The following is a 22369-nucleotide window of genomic DNA, read 5'->3' as shown; positions in this document are numbered from 1 at the left end:
GACTTTTTGGAAATGGGAGAGAAAGATCTTCACCTATAATGTTGGACAAAATTTCATTTGAATCTTCTTTGATGTTGGAAATTCAAGTTGAAGTTGGTCCAAAAACTTGCCACTTTTGGAAACTTGAAATTACAGGTCACTTTCCATTTTGGGAAACTTTTGATCTGGCCTCAAAATCTTCAAGGTAGATGTTTGACATGATGAATAAACCTCTTTGGGACATGAATGAAGTGTCTCACACCATTTCTCCATCTCCTAGCCCTCAGTTGACTTTGCAGTTGACTTTTATGGGCCCCAGATGACCTGAAACTGCACTGTGGACTTTGAGCCTCTAACACTTGGTCAAGCTGCTTCAAAATGAACCTTGGGTTCACACAAGCTCTCTAGAATAACCATAGGGCCTTTTTCTCATGGAAATGCTTGGCTCCTTGCACATATGAATTCTCTTGATACCAGTCTTGACTGATGAAATGCAATGCACTATGCAATGTTAATGACCTAAAAATGAAATGAATGTACAAATGAGGGGTGCAAATTTGAGGTGCTACAATGGTGTGCCAAGTAAGATCATTACTGATAATGGATCAAACTTGAATAATAATATGGTGGAAGCTCTTTGCAAAGACTTCAAGATTGCACATCATAATTCTTCTCCCTACAGACCCAAGATGAATGGGGCTGTTGAAGCTGCGAACAAGAACATCAAGAAGATTATTCAGAAGATGGTTGTCACATACAAGGATTGGCATGAGATGCTCCCATTTTCTTTGCATGGGTATCGTACATCCGTCCGCACTTCAATAGGGGCAACCCCTTTTTCTATTGTATATGGCATGGAAGCAGTGATCCCCGTAGAGGTTGAGATTCCTTCATTGCGTGTGCTTATGGAAGCCAAGTTGACCGAGGCTGAATGGTGTCAGACCAGGTATGATCAGCTGAATTTGATTGAAGAAAAGAGATTGACTGCAATGTGTCATGGTCACTTATATCAGCAAAGGATGAAAAAAGCTTTTGATAAGAAGGTCAGACCTTGTGTGTTCAGAGAAGGTGACCTTGTGCTCAAGAAGATTTTATCGTTTAAACCAGATTCTAGAGGGAAATGGACTCCTAATTATGAAGGCCCGTATGTTGTTAAGAGAACCTTTTCAGGCGGTGCATTGATACTTACAACAATGGATGGTGAAGAGTTCACTCGTCCTGTGAACGCAGATGCAGTCAAGAAATACTTCGCCTAAAAAAATAACAGCTCGCTAAGTTGAAAACCCGAAAGGGCGACTTAGGCAAGAATGAGCGTCTCGGTGGATTCAAAACCCGAAAGGGCAATCCAGGAAAAAATTAGAGACATAAAAATAAAAAGAATTTCTCGATAAGTTGAGTACCCCATCCTGGGGCAACTTATGCAAAAATTAGGGATTATGGCAAGTAACGGAATTCTGTTGATCTTCAGTGTTTTGAAAACTTGATTGAGCATAAGGGTTAACATTAATTCATCACCCCGGCGGCGTTCGAGAGCGTAGTGGATATCAAGAGTTGGTAGAAGGATTGAGGATCATTTGTATTCAATGTAACCCTTTTCCATGTAAATTACCATTTTTAGCTTTGTAAAAATCTATGGAGTCTTGTCATTTATAGACCACCATTCTATCAAATAAAGTTGAGCTTTTATCCAATTATTTCTACTCTTATTTATTTCAGCCAATAGTTTAAACTTTATTATGATCATTTTTTGAAAATTTAAAATTTTTAAAGTTTTTTTCTTAAAACATTCCGATGGATAACTAGTCCTTGAGTGCGAAACATCAGAGGTTCCCCTAAAAGTAAACCCTTCGGGTATCCCTAGATGATTATGTTGATTCAGTTCCTCGACGAAATTTTTGATTCCCTAGTAGAGCTTCGTTCCTTTTTCTTAGCTGATTTGGTTGATTCAGGTACCCTGCGACTTGTCTCCCTCGACAGAGTTTCTGCCTTCCCCAGTGGAGTTTGGTTTCCTTCAGAAGAATTGGTTGATCTCCCCAGTAGATCGCATTAGTTTCCCCGCCAATCGCCAGTCGACTTGCTCCCCAGTTAGAGTTTCCTCCTGGCTCCTGAGTAGTTTATTTCCCTGTAGGGTTGTCTCCCATGTTTATGGTGTTGATCTAAAATTCCCCACAGGTTCAGTGATATTTCTCTCTCCTCAGCAGATCTCCTCCTTCCCCAGTTAGGGTTGAGCCTTTTTGGATTGTTGATCTCTCTATTCTCCGGCGGTTATCTCCATATTTTGTGGATTGACCGAGGATTGTACCGATGATTCAATTTCTTTGCGACACCTTTGTATCCTTTGTGATCGTCCTTGTCAGCATAATCATCATATATATATACATTCATATAATTTCATAATTACATACTGACACCATCATATTTGTTTGATTTGTCGATTTGAGATTTTCATTCTTTGTATGGCGGTACTTTATCCCCATACAAATTTTGGTGTCTGTCCTCCCTCAATTGTAGAGCGTCATCCCCTTAGGAAGAAAGAATTTAACCTTCCTCCTCTTCCTCACCGAGTTTGTTTCCTCGTGGATGATTATTACTTCAGTTTCCTCCCCAGTTGTTTATCTTGATGGAACCACTCCCATTGAGTTATGTCCTCATTGGGTTGAGTCTTGATTGACTGTTTCTTTCTAGCTCCTACCTAGATAGATACTCTGAATTCCCTAAGAGTCTATTGCCCAGTAACTGGTAATATTCTTCTTAGTTTGCAGTTTTCCCAGTAGTAGAGTCCCCAAGTGGATCTGATTCCCTAAGAAGTATATCCTTGATATGTTCACCCTAACCGGTGACAGAGATCTTTCTCTCCCCTGCTTGAGTCTATCCTTGATATGTTCATCCTAACCGATGACGGATATTCTCTTTTTCGTATTCTACCCAGTAAAAAGGTAGTTGTAATCCCTATTCTTGTTTCCCATAGAGTTAATCCTTGATATGTTCATCCTAACCGATGACGGGTTTCCTTCTCTTTGCGGTCTTCTACCCAGTAACCGGTAGTTGTAAACCCTGCCTTTGTTCCCCCCGCATAGTTGATCCTTGATATGTTCACTTTAACCAGTGACAGATTCTCTCTCTTGGTATTCTATCCAGTAACTGATAGATGTAATTCCTATTTTATCTCCTCACAGAGTTTATCCTTCATTTGTTCATCTTAACCGGTGACGGATTCTCTCTTTGACGGTATTCTATCCAGCGTTCGATAGATGTAATTCCTACTTTTTGTTCAGTTGGTTTATCCTTGATATGTTCATCTTAGCCAACGGGTATCCTCCTTGACAACCGCAGGCAAGTCTATCCTTGATATGTTCATCCTAACCGATGATGAATTTTCTTCCCTGTTGAGTTTATCCTTGATATGTTCATCTTAACTGATGATGGATACTCTCACCCTTGGTCTTCTGCCCGGTAACTGGTAGTTGTAAATCCTATTTTCTACAGTTTCCCCCAGCAAGGTTATTCCTACCCAGTAACCGGTAATGAATTTCCCTCTGTTGTTTCCCAGCGAGTCATCCTTGATATGTTCATCCTAATCAGTGACAGATGTTCTCTTTGTCAGATCTTTATTATCTCCTTACCCAATAACAGGTAGTAGATGGTAGATTTATGCTCCTCCTGCGTTGAAGTTTATTTCTCCCCAGTTGAATTGAGTGTGCATTTCCTTAATGAAATCGCTTTTCCCTGCATGATTCAAGTATTTCAATTTTATCCTGACTTACTCGTATCCCCTGCAGATTTTGTTAGCTCCCCGACTGAGTCTTTTCCATGTTTGCATGGAATACCTCGAGTCCCCCAATAGTTTTGAGTCGTAGCCTGGCCTGCGCATAACTCCTTTTCCCCCAGAGTCTCTGTTTCCCCAGTGAGTTTTCCTTACGAAATACAGTATACTCCTGCGGACCTTCGGTCTCTCTGATTTCTTTTCCTTTGTGGCAATATTTCCCCACAAAGAATGTACTATTGCATTCATAACATATGCATCATGAGGTCTCTTAGGGACCAAAATTTGTTTCTATATCTTGTTATTTAAGCCCATTCTACTGGGTCAACATGAAGATTTTAACCTTCGCCTCCTCAGTTAGAATGTCCTTAAATAGGGGCAGTTGTAAGACCCCAATTTTGGCCCTAAGATCCCTCATGCAATTTCATCATAAGCATTAGCATTGGGATCATACCTTGGCATCCTCCTTGCCCCTCTTTCATTGGGTTTGTTTTGGGAGAGATCACCAAACACTTTGTGATTGTATCATACTTGTATTTTATCATTTTACTTACCAAAATACCATAAATATGCCTTTGCATTTGTCTAACTCTTTTGTAGGTAGGGCATGATCTCCTTTGATATATCAAGTTAATATCTAAGGTTTGAGAACCTCATGACAAAGAGCACAACCATGGATTGATACAAGAATGGTTATGAGCATCATATATGAGTCCCGTTGATCTCTACATGTTATATTGATCAAGTTTTCTTCAAGAGTTTGAAGGTGATTTGCCTTGGAAACCCTAGTTTGACTGGGTATCTTGAGTAACTTCTCCAACAAGCTATCTCATCAATTGATCAAATTTCTCAAGGGACACTCTAAAATTCATCATCTTATGCATATATGATATACAATGAGCCTATAAAGTCAAGACAATTGAAGGTTAGCAAGTTGGTTGATGATGGTTGGCCAGATGAATTCATCTAATCAAAATTGGGTCTCCCTAGACCCTATCTCCTACAATTTTCACCATATGAAAATGATTCCAAAATAAAACTTACTCTAAATGACATTCCAAACAACTTTCATGTTGAGACTTAGAGCTAATTTTTCTTGGAAAATCATTTTCTATGTTGAAACATTATAGGTCATTTTGTCTAAACCCTAATTTGAAAGACAACTTCCCAAGGCCATAACTTGCTCAATTTTTATGGGATGAAAGATTTCCAAGTTGAAAAATCAAATTCAAGATGTCTACTTAACCTTTGATGTTTTGAGTGAGACCTGATTCGACTTTTATGAGCATGTGATATGAGGCTACATTATAGGTCAGTTTTGACCTATACCATTGAACAAGTGATTTTTCCAAACTTCAAAAATGCATAACTCTATCATTTCAAATCCAAATGACATGAACTTTGTGACCATTTTTAAGGTCTTTTAAAGATATACAACTTTGATGAAGACATGTTTATCATTTGAAGCTCACATAAAAAGTTAAGCAAGGTGGAATATTGAGATATATGACTTGACACTTAGAAAAACTTTCAACATGTTGAAATTTCCAAACTTCCACCTCAAAATTCATCATGATACAAGCTTCAATTGGAAAAGTGTTGAACATGGAAGTTGTTCCTCTTGATCTAACCTTTCCAAAAAGTCCAAGTTCATCCATTTTGGACAAGAATTGTTAGGGTTGCGCATGGCATGAACATGGTATCATCATTTGGCAAAAATCAAACTTCAAATCTTCACACACTTGCCTTTCAATCCAAGTTGATTCCAGACTCTCTTACACTCATTTGTGGACCTAAAGCAATGGTCTCATGGGCCTGTACACGCCCATGCATACATGCATCATCAATTGCCAATTTTGGAAAGTGAATTGGAAGGTGCAAATATCATGAGCTACAACTATAAATAGAGACCTCTAGCATCAGAATTCAACACACATTCGCACCAGCTTTGATCGTAAACCCCTAACCCTTCCATTTGAGAGGATAATCCTGAGAATTTCATCTTGAAATTGAGTTTGAATCTCACTGTTTTGAGATTCAAAACTCCAGGGATCCAAGACCTTTTGTGCATTTCATTCTACTTCTGCAAGCATTCTGAGTGAGATCAAGCACGAGCTAGGGTAAGAGCAGTTGAATCTAGACCTACATTGAAGGTATTTTCCAGAAAATTTCATCTCTTCGATTCTCTCTCAATCTTGCTCAATTCTCTGGATTCTTTGGTTGTCTGAAGTCCTACCAATATAGGTAAGAAGATTGAGTTGCTTAGAGGTCAAATCGAAGAAACTCAGTTGACATACCTCAAAATTCAACTCCTCATATCTTTCTATATGTGAGGAGTTAGTTAAAATTGAGGTTATATTCGTGATCTACACCATTTTTCCTTTCAGATCATGTCCTCCTTTTTCATTAATGATGTGGTGATGAATGGACCAGTCCGGCCAAGGTCGCCTGAGAAGACGACCGGCGCTTTGCTCCGGCAATGATGTGGCACGGTCCAGAGCCATTAGATTGATTCAAATTGTTTTAATCAGGGGTGTTGCTTGTAATGACCAAGTGTGTGGCGTGCTGATTAGCGTGTACCATGGAACGCGCATTTCTCACCACTCGATCTGCCACCTCAATTAATGAGGCAGATCAAGTGGTCCACATTTTTTGATTTTCTGATTTTAATTTTTATTCCTTTGATTTTCATTAATTCATATTAATTTTAATATTGATCCAAAAAATATGAGAGTTTCACCAAAAAAATTCAAAACTTTTCCTCTTTCATATTCTGAATTAAAATTATTTTTTGGATCATTATTAATATTTTTCATGATTTAACTAATTTTTCATTTGTTCTTAATTGTTTAAAAATACTTTTAAGTCTTTTAAAATTATGATATTTTTTCTCCAAGGTCCTTTGACCTTGTTTGACCTATGATAAATCTCATGGCCATTTATTTGGTGTTTTGATGAGGTTTTAGGAATTTGACAAACCATATTTAATTTAAATGTATTATTTTAGTATTTTTAATTTGAATAAATGTCAAATAATTTTGTTGACCAATTGTGATGACATGTTGGTGTTTGACTCTTGTTGTTGGGCCTTGGTCAAGGTTGATTTGACTTTGTCAAGTTAATATCATTGGATTTAGGGGATTGATGGAATGCACATTCCATCTCCCAAAATGAATGGATGATATTAATTTTGTAAAAGTCCTCCTTTGATCAATTTGAGTTTTCATTTATTCCCCTCCCTCTTCATCTCATTCCCCTTCTTTATGCATTCATCTCATTTGGCCAATGATATCTCAAAGTCCTAAAGCTAGTTGATTGAAAATTAACATGAGTATGGATGAGGTTAGGCCATACCTTTTGCATATTCTTTTTGTGTGTGGTATGTTTCATGAGCACAGTCCATAATATTATGTCTCTAACATGCATTAACACCAAAAATCTATTGCCTGGCCTCAAATAGTTGTGACTTCTACATAAGTCCAATTACGATTACTTAACATAGCGCTAAATTTGTGACATAAAAGGCATAGCATTCTAGCTAGTGAGATTGTAAGTCTCCCCTCTTTCATGGTATTGTGTGGAAACTTGGCTTTTTTTCCTTCCTTTGGAAGATGTCTTGGCTCAAGGATCGATGCTTGTGATAAGTGGGTTGAGTGTTCTCCAAAGAATGTCTAAAACATGAAAAGCAAAAGAAAAACAATACTAACTTCTAACCTATTAACAATTAACTTTTAATTTCAAGTCATTTACTTTAATGTCATTTAGTTCTAGCTTTTATACATTTGCCATTGTTCATATCATTCTAACTGTTTATGTTAATGCAATTTTCACTTTCTCCATTTGGACCATATTGTGTGATATATTTTGTTTGTGTATACTTTGTTTGTTTGTGTGGTATTTGACCATTAATGTACATAATAACAAGAAAAACCCTAAAAGACTTTTGTGTGGACTGTTGGCTTGATCTTGGACAAATGGACTTAGAACTTAGGCAACATTCTTATGCTAAAGGACTTGGCCAATGCCAACTTATTGAGAAATCAAGTGCTTGCAATTTGAAACTTCATCTGATACATCATTCAAGATCTCTCTAAGTTCATCTGCAACATGATCATTGTGAAGCTGTTATTTTGAACCTGTGACTTGTGGAATTCATCTGTTACATGGGCTACCTTGAAGAAGATCATGGGATGGATAAGCTTGGATGTGGCCATCTTTATTTGATGCCTTGCTCTTCAAGATTATATAATTGTGCATTTGTGTGTTGCTTGATTCTAAAAGTCCAAGGAAATTCTGGGTTTCTATTGACATTCTTGTCTATTGGATTGCTACCCACTTGGTCAGATCCTTTCAACTCTAAAATTCTAATTTTGTACGTAGGATTAGTCTCTTCATCTTCTCCCCATTTCTTTAATTTCAAAATCTCTCCCTCCCTTTTTTAAAATCTTCTTTGATTGAATTTATTTTGTTCTAAAACTTTGACCATTTTGCGAAAAGATAGAAACTTTGGCCTTATGCCATTGTATTTTCAAACTTCTTTTCTTAAATCAAACTTGTAAATAAATTTAACTATACTTGACTTAAACTTTCAAAAAGCCAAAAAGGAACTAACTCATTCAAACCATTTTTAGGCTCTTGTGCCTTTCAAACTTAATTTTTATTAAAAGCAATGCATCCATTTTGAAATTTATATCACGAACTACGAGGTTTTGATCCCTCATTTTTATGTTGGTACGTAGGCACAAGACAAAGGTATTGCCAAATACAAAAATATAATTAAATGAATTATTTTCTCATCCCCCCATTCTATTTGTTTGTAAACATCACTTTGTACCAAATACATATGCACACAAAAAGGGCTCCCTAGGAGTACCTAGGACACTTTGGGTGCTAACACCTTCCCTCTGTGTAACCAACCCTCTTACCTGTAATCTCTGACATTTTATTAGTTTTGATTTGAAAACTTCTTGCTTTTGGGTTTTGTTCGTACTTTTTCCCTTTTCCCTTGGAAACAATAAAAGTGCGGTGGCGACTCTTGTTATTTGATCTCTAGCTTATCCATAGCTTGATGATCATGAATTTACCACTACAATATTCAGTACGGAGTGATTTGTTATTCCGTTATCGTCTGCTTACCGTTGGTTCAAGGAGTAGCTAGTTGTTTTATGTGCCAACATTTTAGTCTGGTTTGGAAGTTGGGGTCTAATTTAATCTGGGTATGTTTTTTTTTTCCTCATTTATAAGGTGCTTGGGTTTAAAGTAAAGTGGGTGGGTGGATATTGAATTGGTGTTTGTTTTTCTGCTGTAGCAGTTTGTTATTATGGTCCATGTATAATTCTAGTTAATATATATGATTGTTTTGCTGCTAAAAAAAGTGAATACACTAAAGACTTTAAATACTCAAATTCAAATTGAAAATTTTTCATTACAACAATCCAATCATCATCACACTAAAATGTTCAATGAGCACAAATCGAAATGTTTGTCAATTAAAAATAAAATTCTAGTAAAATAAAACATAACATAAGAATTATTTGTTAACAATTATAATTATAAAAGTTATATTATAACTATTTAAAATATTTAATAATTATAACACATACAATATAACTAAAACATTATAATTAAGAGAAAAATTAAATAAAATTAAGAGTAAAGAGATAAACATTAAAAATTGAGGAGTAAAATTATAAATAAATTTAAGTATAATATATTTAAAAAAAGATGATAATTTATATTTAAAATAATAATTAAATTAATAAAAAAAGAATAGAAAAATATGTTACCGTTGTTATGCAATTGAAGTGAGTAGTAAAAGAAGTGTATCAACTTGTTTCATTTAAAGGAGATTTGCAGATCAACACAAGTCAGAACAATACGCTAACTGGTAAATTCTTCTCTGCCGCTTGCCATTTTTTGATATCAACAATTACATCCCTTCATTATCATATTCTTCTTCTTCTTCTTCTTCTTCTTCTTCCATTCTTCGCATTTTATCACTTCTGTTTGCAACCCTTCATTTCCTCTATGTTTTCTCTCATGGATTCCAAGAAACAATTCCCACACTCTCCACCTTACCATTTGTTATTATCGATTACCCATCACCACCACCACCACCTCATCCAACTTCCCCTCATATTTCTCCACCTTCTCCTCCGATGACTTCCACTCCTCCTGCCACTAACATTGCACTCATCTCAGGTGTCGTTGCAGCTGGTGTAATCATTCTTATCATCTTGTTAATTGTTTGGATACTAATTTACATGAGAAGAAGATTTATAACAAAATAGAAAGAGCTCAGTGAAAACACGACAACTACTACAAACAATGTTGCAACATCAAACATAATATCAAGAAGATAGTATCAGTACCTTCTCACTCTCTAAGAAGTGGAGGAAAGCACCAATTATTTTGATGAAACTCTCATCATAGGAGTAGGAGGATTTGGAAAAGTGTATAGGGGAGAATTGAGGGATGGAAGAAAAGTGGCGGTAAAGAGAGGGAGTGGAATTTCTCGTCAGGGCAGAAAAGAGTTTAGGGATGAAATAGAAACCCTATTTAAATTCCGCCATGGGAATTTAGTGTCATTGATCGCTTACTGACCGACCAGAATCACGAGTTAATCTTAGTTTACGAGGTTCATTGAAAAAGGAACTTTGAGATGTCATTTGTATGGTTCTAGTCTTAAAAGTTTATCATGGAATAAAAGATTGAATGTGTGCATTGGAGCGGCAAAAGGACTCAGTTATCTACACGCGACTTATCCTACTGCGGTTATTCATCGTGACGTGAAACCAATGAACATTTTATTGGACATAAATATCAATGCAAAAAAGGAGACTTTGGCATATCAAGAACGGGTCCCAGTGTCCATGAGACGAATGTCAGCACCGATGTCAAGGGAACTTTTGGGTACCTCGATCCCGAGTATTTTATGCGAGAGAAACTAACGGAAAAATATGATGTTTATTAATTTGGAGTAGTCCTCATTGAAATACTTTGTGCAAGGCCGGTCATTGATCCATCACTTCCTAGTGATACGTTCAATTTGAAAGATTGGGTGATCAATTATGTTCAGAAAGGGCAGTCAGATCAAATCATCATTCCGCATTTGATTATAGGGGATATAAATCTTAGTTCCCTAAAGAGGTTTATGGAAATAGCGGAAAGATGCATTGCAGATCATGGTGCTGACAGACCCTCCATGAGGGGTGTTTTGTGGAATTTGAAGTGTTGCCTTCAATTTCAAGAAGCTGCTATTCATGGTTTGGCTGTTGAAGATAATTCCGACAGTATAGTGGAACTTGCTACACAGTATGCAATAGTTAGTTTTTCTTTGACAAGAATGTTCTCAGGGTTGGTAATATCGGACGAGGGTATGTGATGTTTTTTTATCTTCTTGATTTGTTCTAATATTATCTTTCTCTTTAGGTTATCACAACTTTGTTCTGATATTATAAATACATACATGTTTTATCTTTAGGTTAGCACAACTTTGTTATGATATTAGAGAAACATTACATGTTTTCTTTCTGATATTATCCGTCCTCGTTTACTTTGTGATAATGTCTTTCTCTTTAGGTTAGCACAACTTTGTTATGATATTACAGATAGATTACATGTTTCCTTATTAGCATCAACTAGAGTTTCCTTATTATTTAGCTAATGTTATTGTTATACATTGCTTTGCAGTCATGCCACATATGAGAAACTGAATTACCTAGTCGGTCATTAAAGTTATAACCTGTTTTCAACTTAGCGTTCAAATTCTCCACAAACCCGTTTTTTATATTTTCACATTAGTGTAAAAAGTGAGCTGTTATCTCGTATCCTTGTCCCTATCAACTCCCTATACCTGCAGAATTCCATTGATCTAAAGCCTATTCACCCTTCATCCTAACAAAATTTTCTATGCCTTCTGTGAGTCCCGAAGGAGCCTCACCATTTTCGTTCCATTGCAATATATGAGCCAGTTCATGGTATATTAATCTAGTAATCTCTTTTACGATATTTCAATCATACCTCTCAATGTAGCCTACTGTAATATAAATTACATTGTTGCTAGAAAAATGCAGTTTCGTTGATATTTTTGACAGTTACAACATTAGCAAACCACCTTCGTAGCTTGCAAAAAACTCTTCTCAACAATCTCATTTAGAACAGTACCTTTAAAAAAACTTGGTTGTTTTAAGGGGAACTGTCCATTCAACCTCTCTTTCTAGACTTTATCATATCTGCATTCTCCCCCAACACTACGCCAAAAACTGGAATAGACAGCGCACCTTAGAGGGCGCTTTATTACAAAAGCGCACTCTAAAGTGAAGCGAAAAAATAAGGAGCGAACAACTAGAATAGACAGCGCACTTTAGAGGGCGCTTTTGTAATAAAGCGCCCTCTAAGGTGAAGCGAAAAAATAAGGAGGAGATAGAGGGACAACAATACAGGGCGCTTTTTAGAAAGCGCCCTCTAAGGTTACCCTTAGAGGGCGCTTTTAAAAAAGCGCTCTATAAGTCCATGTGCATTTCTAGTTTATAAAGCGCTTTTGGAAAGCCTTAGAGAGCGCTTTCATAAGCGCCCTCTTAGGCCCCCTTTAGAGGGCGCTTTTTTTCCACAAGCGCCCTCTAAGGTCCCCTTTAGTAAACATTAAAATTATAACATACTGCGTATTTTGTTATTTCACTCTCTGTTATTTTCGTTCTTTTTCACGTTAGGGTTCTCACTGCTATGATTTTCGCTACTTCTAAGGCGTTCTCCTTCCACCTCTGTTAGATCTACGACGTTTCCTCCTTCTATTAATTCGTTGTTAGCTGTTCGATTTTGACACCATAGGTATTTTTCTAATCTTCATATTACTTGGTTTCTCTTCTGACGTTCGCTATTGTTCATTTTTTGTTTCATTTTTCTTGGTTCATACATTTATTAAGTATTCTCAACAATAATTATTGTGTTGCAATGCTAGCAATGGAGACTAGGCATTATGGGTTAAATTTCACCAACTGTTCCATTTGTTTCTCGATGTAGAAAAAGGAGGCAGCAATATCTAAAACACCTTCTACCAATCAAAGGTACACTATGCAGCTTATGAGTGTATTTATTCTAGCATACATAGCGTAGCTAGTAACTTAAGAAGTTTAGGTATGGATGTTATTTGATAGAGTAAATTAGAGTCGACTATTCTTCTATTAGCTTTCAGTTAGACCATTATATAATTCTACATATATATTTTCTAGTCAATGTTTATCTTTTGTAAAAACTATATGATGATATATAACTATGCTACAAATTAGTGCATACCACTAATGCATAATGAATGGTTCATACATTCTCATGCTATTGAAGTCAGAGATATCTGAAAATGTTGAGAAACTAACTCAATAAACCAAAATTGTTTTGGTTTTCGGTTGTTGTTGGAGACATGAATGCCCTGCACAAAGACTAACTCAATAAAGCGAAATTGTTTTGTCTTATCCCATTTTTGGTTTCTCTTCTGAAATTGTTTTTTGTTTATTCTAATTAGTAATGGATAATACATGGATGTCTTCCAATCGATTGTCGAGAGAGTACGAGAATGGGGTATCAGAATTCGTTAAGTTTTCCGTTGCGCACGCCGAAGACCCCAGTAGAATGATATGTCCTTGCTTGGGTTGTTGTTATGGGAAACGGGTTGACGCAGTTCAGTTGACATCGCATCTAATGAGGCATGGAATTGATCGAAGTTATACATGTTGGAATTTGCATGGTGAGAAAAGTAACGAGAATGTTGAACCGGGGGATAGTACGACCTATGCCTCAAACTATAGTGGCACAGATACATACGATTGTGATCGAGTTGAAGAGATTGCAGAAGCACTTGAAAGAGATCTTAAGGATTGTCCCGAAATGTTTGAGAGGTTGGTAAGTGATGCAGAGAAACCTTTGTATGATGGTTGCACTAAATTCACAAGATTGTCTGCGGTATTAAAGTTGTACAACTTAAAGGCGGGCAATGGATGGTCGGATAAAAGTTTCACAGAGTTATTAGCCCTTTTGAAAGATATGCTTCCTGAGGATAATGTTCTTCCCAATCGAACATATGAGACCAAAAAGATGTTGTGCTCTATTGGCATGAGCTATGATAAGATACATGCATGTCCAAACGATTGCGTTTTGTTTCGAAATGAGTATGCATCGTTAAATGAGTGTCCTAAATGCGGTGTCTCGCGATATAAGAACAAGTTGTCTCCAGCAAAAGTCTTGTGGTATTTTCCTGTTATTCCGAGATTTAGACGCATGTTTCATAGTGAAACTGATTCAAGACACTTGACCTGGCATGCAGATGAAAGAATTATAGATGGAAAGTATCGACATCCGGCAGATTCACCACAGTGGTTGAAAATTGATAATGATTATCCTGAATTTGGAGAAGAATCAAGAAACCTTCGCTTGGCATTATCTACTGATGGAATGAACCCACACGGTATCCAGAGTATCTCACACAGTACATGGCCTGTGATTATTATGATTTATAACCTACCTCCATGGCTATGTATGAAGCGTAAGTACATGATGTTGTATATGTTGATTTCTGGACCTAAACAACCAGGGAATGACATAGACGTGTACTTGAAGCCCTTAATCGAAGAGTTAAAGATTTTGTGGGAGACCGGTTTGGAGGTTTATGATGGATATAGGAAAGAAAGTTTCAACTTGAGGGCCATGTTGTTTGGCACAATTAATGATTTTCCAGCATACGGAAATCTATCAGGGTATAGCATAAAAGGTCAATGTGTGTGTCCTATTTCTGAAGATAAAACAGATTGGAAGCGCTTGGAGTTTGGTCAGAAGAATGTCTTTCTCGGTCATTGGAGATTCTTAAATTCAAATCATCACTACCGTGGATGGAGAAAGGCGTTCAATGGAGAGACAGAACAAGGCAGAGCTCCACCTATATTGACGGGTGATCAAATTTTTGAAAAGGTGAAAGATTTGGATACTCAGTTTGGCAAGCCTTTTGCCCACACACTTGTCAAAAGTGGGTGGAAGAAGAGGTCAGTTTTTTTTGAATTGCCGTATTGGAAGTCCTTGTATGTGAGACATTTTCTTGATGTTATGTATATTGAAAAAAATGTATTTGAAAGTGTTATTGGCACGTTACTCAATATACAAGGAAAGTCTAAGGATGGCCTTAAGGCAAGAAAGGACTTGATAGTGTAAGACCCCAATTTTTGCCCTAAGATCCCTCATGGCATCATATCATATCATAACATTGCCTCAAGGATCATTGTGCACCTTTGCCTCCCTCCTAGTGGGTGGGCCATCTTGTGAGTGTGGTTCTTGATCACCAAGCATGTCTAGCATTTGTATATCATTGCTTTTCATTTGTTTACTAACCAAAAGTACAAAAATATTGTCATCTAACCATGTTACTTGCAGCTGAAGCAATCATTAGTCAATCAGTCAAAATCATTCATAGAGCAATAGATAGTGGCCATTCTTGAAGAATTTGGGCATCATGATCATTCATAAGAGATTCACATGAGTTGTGACATCATTTGGAATCAAGATCTCAAGAGAAAGAGGCTTGAAATTCATCAGAACATGGCTCAGTCAACCAAAACCCTAGCAAAGTCAATTGTGGTCAACTGTGCATTTAATTAGGGATTTGAAGGTGTGAGATGGTTGGAAAGGTCTCATTCATGTCCATACAAGCCTCAATTGACATTTCAAAACATCCACAATGAAGAATTTGAGCTCATACAAAAAGTTTCCCAAAATAGTAAGGACCTGTAATTTTCACCTGCCCAAAATGGAAAGTCCTTCTCCTCAAATTTACATGTCCAAGCAAGCTTCAAATCAAAATTGGTCCAGCATGAAAGTTGAAGATCTTGCTCTTGCCTTTCCAAAAAGTCCAAGAACACTCATTTCTCATTTATGGTTGGCAAGTTATGATCAAATCATTTTCAGAAAATCTTGAACTTCAAAGTGGCATAACTCACAAACCATTTGGCCAATTTGGGTGATTCTTTTTTGAGCAAATCCCATTTGACATGTACTATCATAATGCATCATTACATTTCATCAAAAACTTTCACATAAAAAGGTCATTTTTCAAGTGGTTTCATTTTGAATTTTGGTGGGAAAATATCATTTTTGAAAATATGCATCCTTTTCATGCCAAACCAATTCTAATTACCTTGAAATTGAATTTGTGAGTTGCTAGCACATGATTTCTGTACTGTTCCATTGATCACACTTACATAGGGGCATTTGTGCCAAATTGCATAACATGTGAAATTTGCTAATCCAATTCCATTTTGCTAAGCATGATTAGCACAGCTGATTAACAGGAGGTATATATACCTAATTGTAACTGAAAATCGTAATCACAAATCACAATCTCAAAATCAAAACCAAAGTTCTCTCAATTCTCTCAAATTTTCTTCACACTTTTTTCACTTTTTGGATCGAAATTCTTGATTCTTTCTGCTTCTTGTTGCACTAATCTTCTTCTGCAGGTGAAATTGAAGATCTGTTTGAAGCTAACAGTGGAAGATCTTGACCAAATCGCAACTGTTGCAACCTTGAGCATCCATGGCATTTTGAGATTTCTCCATCATCAAGCATTTCTGAGCTAAAGAACTCACTCCATTCACTTTCCTAATCATCATTGAACTTCTGTTTGCAACTTCCAAGCCTCGAAAACACCAGAATCGCGAGCTGCACATTCATAAGGTAAGAATTCAAATCCTTCGATTCTTGCAATTAACATGTGGCTTAGGTAGATCGTGGAACACAGGTTACACTGCAACTTAGATCATGAATTTTCGTTAGGTATTGATGAAGTTATGTGGATCTGAATGTTTGATTGTGAAACTTTCTTAGATCGATCCGTGAAGCATGATTAGATTTAGGTTAATTGCTTGTTAGATTAGTGATCTACATGATGAGACGTTTCGATTGGTATATGGCATGATAGTTTTTGTGAGAAAAAGTCATGATGATGATCAACACCAAGATCGCGCGATGAACACTCGATTTCCACTTCAGTTTTCGCGTTTGATCCATTTTGTCTGGCCTGCGTTTGAAATTTCTGTTTCCCGCGTGCCTTGGCCATTTGCGCGCTGACACCTCACTAAATGAAACGCAGCGTTTCATTTAGTGAGCGCTGTATTTGCAAAATTGCCACTGCAGCATTTAAATTCATTTTATGTTTTAAATGTTTATTTCATTTTTCATCATAAACTTCAAAAATCCATAAATAATTCGTGGAACATCCAAATTGTGTGGGGATTTTTGCATCCATCTCCATTTTTCATCTAGTTTTTTATGAGCATGATAACTCAAGTTGTGCACGGCTGTGTTTTATTTTGGTCTAATGTCTTTGCTCATGTATGTTTTTTGTATATGTTTTGCCATTTCATTCATGAAATCTTGATGCTTGCTCCAAAATGCTTGAAATTTTATATGCATGATCTAGACTCTTTCCTGGTGATTTTGATATATGATTTGCTAATTTTGAGTTTCTGGATTGAGAGATATGATGTGATCTTCATGAGTATGACAATGTATGTCACACTAGGTTTTGTTCATGTTCATGATTTTTGTTTCCATGCTTGTGCTATACCAATTGCTCTAAATTTTTGCATGTGATTACTTCTATATGTCTAGTTGGAGCATGATATTTTGTAGATTTTTTAGATTCATTTCCTGTTTGATTGGGACTTTTCTTTGCTGTTTAGTCATTTTTTGAACTTTTGTGGAGTGTTCAACTTACTTGACTTGTGAAATTCTCATTCCTTATCATATGAAGCTGAAACTTTGTGGATTGATTCTTAACATGTTTAACTTCATTTTGGCTTTGGTGTGGTTCATTTATCTTATGCCATTTCTGTTTTACACTTGCCTAAAGTTGATACATGATTTGTGGCCTTGGTTGGGTTTGTTTTTGCATACCATGATTTGTTGATTTTAATTTCTATACTTCCTCTGGTCCAAATAGCATGAAATTTGATATGTTTCTCATTGAATGTCTTCTGTTTAAGCTTGAATTTTCTGGGAATTTATTAGCCATTTTGGTATTGATTTGATTGTGATCATTCTGTTTGCTCCAATGTGATTCCAAATTGCATAGTTTGACATGTTTAGCTCATGAAATGGATTTGGTGCATAGTTTTGATGTGAGACCAATTAGATTCTACTCTTGTTTGATAAATCTTGATTTTGATCAATTTTCACTTGCTGTTTTGAATTTTTCCCCTCATTTGACCCTAGGCTTGCCCTAGTGGTCTTACTTCTCACATTTGAGTTGTTTTTCAGGTTAAGGAGCAATTGCTTTAAGGAGATTAATTCAAGTTGATTGATTTTGGTTTATTTAGTTATCATAAACTAACTTGGTTTGTTTTATAGGATGCTAACTCATTTGCTTTGAGTTTGTGCTTTGCACATGTGATTGATTGTGTTGACTGTTGGTTCATAACTTGTTTGTTTTGACTTTGTGATTGGTATACTGATTATACTTGATTGATTTCAGGTACTATAGTCGCTTTAGTTCTTTTGAGAACTAGCTATTGCTTTGCTTTGCTTAAGCATTGAGGTAGACTCTTTTGTCTCCATGTAGTCTGGAAGACCTGGCTTGTTATTTAGCCAGGCACCTGTCTGAAGTCCTCCTTAAGAGGCGATGTTTGTGATTGTTTAACTTTGTCCCCAAGCAGGAAAAGACCTCATATGAGGCAATTGGTAGACAAAAGAGATATGTAGCCTATCTCCTACTATTCTGTGAGTCACTCACCTTGCTCACACCACATGTGTTGATGCATAGTGAGTAAAAGCCCAAGATCTATCGAGTCTAACTTGTGGAGAGAGTTCCATCTTTCTGAACTCCCACACCTTCTGATATTCAATGCTCTCCCTGACCAGGGATAAGAGTGATGAGGCACACCCCTCATATCCTTTCATCTGCTTCACCTTGGCTCTCAATGTCAAGGTTAAGAGCGCCATTTACCCTACTCCAGTTGACTTTTAAGTCTAACCCTTTGATTGAGCCTAATTGTTTGGTTATAGAGTGTGCTAAATGTTTGATTGATTGCTTGTTGCATTTATACATGTTTGCTTGCTTGCCTTTGTGCACTTATCATCATTGATTGTTTATTATTCCATGATCATCATTGCATATCCTTGTGGTTTGTTTGAGTTTACCCATTGAGGACAATTGTAAGACCATATTCTTTGGCCATTGTTCCCATGATTTGGAAGGGATAAAGTGTAAGGCCATTTCATTTGGCTACTCATGTCCATTGCTCATTGCTTGTCTGTTTGTTGTATGTGAGGATGCAATTATAAGTCCATGTTGTTGGCATTTGTATTCCTATGATCCTCCTTTGGAGGTTGGTATAAGTCCAGATAGATTGGCATCTGACATCCAAGTTTTGTTTTACCTTAGGAGATTGGTGTAAATCCATTTATTGGTATCCGATATCCGATATCCGATTTTGCTTTGTGAGATTGGTATAAGTCCATTGATGGCATCCGGTATCATTGTTTTACCTTAGGAGATTGGTGTAAATCCATTTATTGGTATCCGGTATCCGCTTTTGTTTGTGAGATTGGTATAAGTCCATTGATGGCATCCGGTATCACCTTGCTTTTATTTTGCTTACTTGCTTTGTTGCCTATTCCTAAGGACACACTTGAATCATCTTCTATATGATTTCAAGAGGTGAACCTTTCTAAGAAGTTTTACATTCCACCATCCATACCCTCATTGTCCTAAACCTTTTCACACTTTGCATTCAAAAAACTTTGACTTGTTGTGCAAACATTATCACCTCTTTTCAAATTAGAAACCTGGACCCTAAGTCCTTGACTTTTCAAACTTCACATTTCATAACACTTCTTTGAATCAATCTTAATCATAACCTTGACCATATTTTATGAATAATCATAATCAATTAACTTCACCCATTCAATTGTTTTGGCTTTGTCCATTGTTAATATGTTTTCATACATTAGCCATAGGTTTCAATTACCATAGCGGTTGATGTAAATCTTACCTTATCCTTAGTGAGTTGATTGTAAGTCTTCCATACTTATTATAGGGTTAACCCCTCACTAGTATGTTGAAGCCGTCCTCGCATGGTGGATTATTGATGTTGGTTGAGTTTTCTCCCATTGGTAATGAAAAGCCTTAATGCTTGTGTTTTAAAATGAACTCACAAATTTTTGGAAATCTTTTAGCCGAACTACGGTGTTTTGATCCTTACCTTTGATGGAAGGTACGTAGGCAACGGGTTCATCCGTTCAAACACAAAAATAACTAACTTGTACATTCTTTTCTCATCATCCCATTCATGTTTGCACAATATGTCAAAAACAAATAAACATTTTTTATACAACAAGTGTGAAAAGGGCTCCCTAGGAGTACCTAGGACGTGATGGGTGCCTAACACCTTCCCATTGCGTAATTTACCCCTTACCCAGGCTCTCTGATCTTTTATTGGTTTTCTACGTGTAAAACTTCTTAGGTTTTTGTTCGCTTTTTAACCAGTCCTTAGGATAAATAAAAGTGCGGTGGCGACTCGATTCATTGTATACTTTGCTTATGGTTTAATCAATAAATCATATAGCGACGAATACACCGCTACAGAAAAGTGGCGACTCTGCTGGGGACAACATTAGACCTTCCCTGGTGGTATTGCCTACTTTTCACCCTTGTTGTATGATATTTGTTTATCTGTTATTTGACATATTTTTGTACAATTTGGGATAACTGTATTGATTGTAATGTTTGAATTGCTTGATATACAATTGCTGTTTGCTTTGGTGATCTCTGTGAGATGAGTTCTATACCCAAACTCGAGTGCACCCTAGGATAGGAGAAGGGCGTAGTCTTGTTGACTGGTGTGGAGTATTCCTTAGCCAGTTGACTTGCGAGTCCATTCACTTGGTGGAGGTCATGTTGGATTAATAATGTCACACAAGTCATTTGTGGTTAGGCATTATTCGTTCAATCATGTGCCTTAGAAGCCAAGGACCTTAGTTTACCAAACCCATCTTGGCCTATTTTTTTAGGACGTAGTGCGGAGGTCGTTCAGATGTAAGATCTGATGCGATTGTCACGCGATACTACACTCATAAGAGTCTCTCTCGAGAATATTTTTGGAATACGAGTATTCGTTCCTCCGATAATATCCGAGAGATGGGACGATGATTATGGGAACCTCTGGTAGAACATGTCTGGCAGGTTTAAACCCTAGTACACTCCCATTGGGTGGTTCTTAACCGAGACTCCATGCTCGTGACTCTCAGCAAACCCGTAATTCGTGGTTGAGTCGTTCAAACATCGTTAATATCAATGGAACTTGGGCGTTGATAAGGTGCAAACCATAATCCGCCAAAATGGATGATTGATATTAAGGATGTCAGAGCCGGTTCATGTACCGTTAATATCAATGGAACTTGGGTGTTGATAAGGTGAAAACCTAAATCCACCAAAATGGATGATTGATATTAGGGATACAATGAGCTTTCCCACGACCTTTGTTTGGTGTGACTTGCTTGATCCTTGAGTGTGATTGTTGCATTCATGCATTCATGCATTCATCTGCATTTCATGTCATCAGAAAAAAAGAAAATTTTCAAGGAACTTAAAGGGTTTGTTTGCAAAATTTTCAGACATGGAAAGACCGAAAAGGCATACGAAGAAGTACAGCTTTAGACAGCCCGATGTAAAAGAGTTAAGGAATCTGACATCTTATGTATTAGATCCCTTGGGTTTCAAAGCTCGCTATGGGAAGCTTCTGCCTCTGTTGACTACTCAGGTTGATGAGGGTTTGATGAGTACTCTAGCTCAGTTTTATGATCCTCTGTATCACTGCTTCTCATTTCCGGACTTCCAGCTGTTGCCTACCTTGGAGGAGTATTCCCACCTTATTGGGATCCCGATTCTGGATCAGGTGCCGTTCAGTGGCCTAGAGAGTATTCCGTCTACTCGAGAGATTGCAGATTTGTTGCACATAGATGAAGCTTTGATTAAAGCTAATCTGACTACCAAAGGTGGAATTCAGGGTTTTCCTTCCGAGTTCCTCGTTGCTCAAGCTACCATCTATGGGAAGGCCATGAGTGAGGATGCCTTTGAGGCTTTATTTGTGTTGCTCATCTACGGATTGGTGTTGTTTCCCAACTTCGACAAATTCATGGACATGAACGCCATTAGGATCTTCTCAGTCCTTAATCTCGTTCCGACTTTGTTGGGTGATGCCTATTTCTCTTTGCATCTGAGGAATGCAAAGGGTGGAGGAGTTATCGTCTGCTGTCTACCTTTGCTGTACAAGTGGTTTATTTCGCACTTGCCGCAGACTCTCGCCTTCAAGGAGAACAAGGGATGTCTACGGTGGTCTCAGAGACTCATGTCTCTCACTAATGACGATATCTCTTGGTATGATCGCGTGTATGATACCGTTCAGATCATTGACTATTGTGGTGAATTCCCTAATGTGCCTCTTCTTGGTACATGTGGTGGGATCAGCTACAATCCTATTATCGCACGTCGTCAGCTTGGGTTCCCCCTAAAGGATAAACCTCATAACATTCTGTTAGAAGGTGTGTTCTTTCAAGAGGGTAAAGATCCCCAAGGCCTGAAAGCCAGATTTG

At 37.2% G+C, this 22369-nt stretch overlaps 1 pseudogene; it reads left to right on the top strand.

Moving 5' to 3' along the window:
• The window catches only part of LOC127122466 (receptor-like protein kinase HERK 1), a 61182-nt pseudogene extending 50056 nt beyond the window's left edge, over positions 1–11126 (top strand).
• The last annotated feature ends 11243 nt before the right edge of the window (positions 11127–22369 follow it).

Source organism: Lathyrus oleraceus, chromosome 2 (assembly GCF_024323335.1).
Source record: "Lathyrus oleraceus cultivar Zhongwan6 chromosome 2, CAAS_Psat_ZW6_1.0, whole genome shotgun sequence".
Taxonomy (NCBI): Eukaryota; Viridiplantae; Streptophyta; class Magnoliopsida; order Fabales; family Fabaceae; genus Lathyrus; species Lathyrus oleraceus.
Note: the sequence above shows the minus strand (reverse complement) of the source record. Positions and strands in the feature narration are given on the sequence as shown.